The sequence below is a fragment of the Cryptotermes secundus genome, unplaced genomic scaffold, assembly GCF_002891405.2.
Source record: "Cryptotermes secundus unplaced genomic scaffold, Csec_1.0 scaffold2653, whole genome shotgun sequence".
Lineage (NCBI taxonomy): Eukaryota > Metazoa > Arthropoda > Insecta > Blattodea > Kalotermitidae > Cryptotermes > Cryptotermes secundus.
In genome coordinates this window covers 31566-35342 of record NW_019741326.1, presented here as the reverse complement: position 1 = coordinate 35342, position 3777 = coordinate 31566, and positions in this window count along the sequence as shown.

The following is a 3777-nucleotide window of genomic DNA, read 5'->3' as shown; positions in this document are numbered from 1 at the left end:
GTCTGATGAGAGTTCAAAGCTTGGAGTTACGTCAGCATATGTGGAGGATAGTCCTTTAGTAACGAAGAAGTCTAGCAAGTCCGGTGTCTTCTGTGGATCAGTGGGCCAGTAAGTTGGTGTGCCAGTAGACATATAATAATAGTTTTCTTCTTGCATCAATTTTGCTAGTTCTCTTCCTTTAGTTGTTGTTAATCGGGATCCCCAAAGTACATGCTTGCTGTTATAGTCGCCTCCGGCGATAAATTTATTTGCCAGGGTGGAGAAGAATGATTGATAGTCTTCTTTTTTGTTGTTATGCCGAGGGAGACAATATGTCCCCCTCGGCATTGTTATGTTATTGTTATATCATAAGGCAATGTCCTTACTTTTATTGATGTGGCCTGAAGGNTGGGTGTAAATATTTTATGACGACTCTGTATGCACGGTCTTCTTTTATTTGATAGGAGTGGTACATTATGTTGCGTTCTTTCATATATGTTATCATTCGTCGGTATACTTCTGGCGTGTTGCAATTTATTTTTACAACGTTGTTTGCTAAAGATTTCGTACTATAGTGCTCTACCTCAGCAATTTCTTTTAGTTGTTCTACCATCTTTGGATAGTTTATTACATCGTACACAAATATCGGGGGAGGTTTTGCGTGAGGTTTGGGGATTGTTTCACTTGTGGTGCCGGCGTTGTCTCCAGATTCGTCTTGAGTGTTATTGGTGAGTACTTGATATCTATTTCTTGTTGGTAGTTCACCAACCTCCATGATATTGTGTTGATTTGTCGCGTTTGTTTTTCGTCTTTTATTTCTCTGTACCTGCCAGTTTATTTTATTTGGTGATTGAGTTGAGGTTTCACCGTCTTCTTCTATTTCTTCTTCACTGGTCGATAACATATGATTTATTTGCTGTGGGTACTTTGTTACTTGAATAGGTTGTTGGATGCACTCATTTGGTTGATTGTAATGGCTGTTTGGTATGTAGTAGGACTTGTCGGGTTGTGGTTGTCCGTGATATTGCATTGTTGGCTGGATTGGGAATGCCTGATTGTTTGGTACTGATGTCCACTGTTGATTAGGTGCTTGTTGCATGTTTTGTTGGCTCGTTGCATTATTATAATGCGTTTGTCCGTTACCTACTGGAAACATTTTATAGTTTTGAATTTGGTTTTATACACTTGGTTTGTTTACTTATCAAGTTATCCAATTCACTTATGAACTTGGACGGGTTTGTTTAGTCACTTCTTATCGCAGCGATTTCACTAGCACGAGCAGCCGGTCCGTACGCTACGACAGTCAAGCGAACACTGTTCCCACAAAAGAATTGGAAATAATATGGACTAAAGGGACTGTGACCTAGTTTGGGCTGTTATCTCGACATTTTCCTGGAGGGACGGAGGAATATCACGAAAAGCTTCAGTCAGGATAGCCGAGGTCACTACCGCAATTTTTTCATGTGATAAAATTTTGTATAGGATCAGATATTCGAAAACGTGTACATTTCCTTGGAGTAATTTCTGGTACGCAACCAAACTCCGTGACCTGTAGCCCGCAAGTGAACAATACCGACCGAGCGACTGGAGCTTGTCGGGGAAGTTACTGCCAAACTTTGCCGAAAGAGGATGTCACGTGGTCAGAGCAACGGATCCCAACGGGCGTTACTCTAGGTTTTCTAGACCGGAGTCACAATTTCCTTGAAATAGCCCCTCAGTTATCCTCACGAGGCTGAATGGATCACATTCCAGACCCACTACTTTTCAGAAAATATGGTAGCACCGGGAACCGAAATCGGGACCTCTGGATAAGTAGACAGGAAATCTGACCACTAGACAACAGAAGCGGTCTGACATAACAAAAAAATATGGCAGCTACATGAAATCTGAAACTATTTAGCGTCCGGTTTTAATCACAGTAACTATAGCAGGGAGGCAAAAGAATTATCATGCATCGTCCCATAATACTTCTACCCTCCTTCTCAGGGACCCCCTTTCTCTACCCGAAATCTTCCACCTTCACTGGGCAACGCTACGAAGTCTAGCTATTTGTAGCGGCGTTATATAACCCAGAATTAACAAAATAAATAAAACCCTCCTATCGCATGTTTTGCTCGTTCTGCAGCGGTGAGTCCGGCCAACATACAGGTGAGGAGTTCCTCTCTTAGTGACTTTGAAAGTGAGTAATAAAAACATTGCCATTGTTGGGACTGCCTAATCACTACAACTGTTACAGTCATGTTTAAACAAATATAGTTAGCCAAGTATACGCATGTCTCTCTCCTTGAGGTTCCTGCTTTACGAGAATTACATTAATTTCTAGAATAAACCACGGTTTATTTCTTAAGTCATTAAACACAGGGGCTGCTTTAGCTTTCCTAACTCAAGTGCGAACAGCATTTTATTTACCATATTTCGATCATGATTATCCGACATCCGGATTAGATGTAACCGGAATGGGGAAGGTTTGCTGTATTGCTGCATGGCAGCGGTCGGGCTCCTTTTATTCTACAGGTTAAAAAATGCTCGTTAAGGAGGAATCACAAATGCTGGCCTTGTCTTATGAGGCGAGAGACGTGCGTATATTGGCTAGCTATATTTGTTTAAACACGACTGAAACAGTTGCAGTGATGCGGCGACACCAACAACGGTACTTTCTTACCCTCTTTAATGCTCAGTGCAATAACGGCATACAGGGCGTTCGTCCTCTGCCGCATCCTTCGGTACAGACGATTATTCTAGGTGTGAATCCATTTATCGGTGCATGTCGCAGGATACGGTCTTCTTCAGTTCTTTCTATTTTTGTGAGTAGTGTCGCTTCCCAAACCATTATAAGTCGGCCTATAAATCTCCCAAACTTCATATAATCCTCTTCCATCCTCCTCGCTAATTTTGTACTTGGAGCTAAATCAGAGACCCAGGAATTAAACTGTCTGTACAGACCTTCCTACGTCTCTTGTTTCATGTTGCAACACATGGTTATGACATTTAATGGGTCCCTGTTTTCTTGCATTCTGTCTATTTTTCTTCTTAAAGTAAGCCATTATTTCTATTTCTTAAAAAAACAGAAGACAAGACGGAGTTGCATGTTGCCTAAATACACACTCTCCATCAAAGACTGTTAGGGCATTCACATATATATATGACCAGACAGTAAACACTTCCCGGCAACGTCGCACTGTGACGTCACAGTAGGTTTCCTCTCTCCGATGCAACAGCAGTGATACTGTTACGCAAAGAGGTACTTTGACGTCACATGTGCCTGTTGCTGGAGTATAAAAGCAGAGCTGCCAACCGAGTTGTGACAGTTGTGTTCACAAAAGCCAGTGGTTAACCAGCACGGAGAGGACTGAAACAACAAGCCCAATCATCATTTCCGCAATGAGAATATAACAGATATTTAAGGCTGTATTTATTTCTAGACCGTATAAAAGAGTAAAAGTGTTGCAATTATTTGTAGTTACGAATATCAGATGTGCAGTACATTAGTTACTCATGGATGTGTAACCCAATGGCAGTGATCATTTAGTCAAGTTAAAATTGAATTATTGATATGTATTGTGACGTGTTGGGTATATATCACGCGACAAGTAACTTCACGCCTTATTTGATATAAAGAATTTATTACACGTTCGCTCTTACAATAACATCATTTACAATCCCACAATTACTGCCATCGGCAGTATCAGAAATACTAGACTGCAATTAACTGGTTACTCTTTCTCTAGTAACTGGCTCAATACTTACTACTCAGTACTAATCACTCACTACTAACTACTGACTGACTACTATTGAATG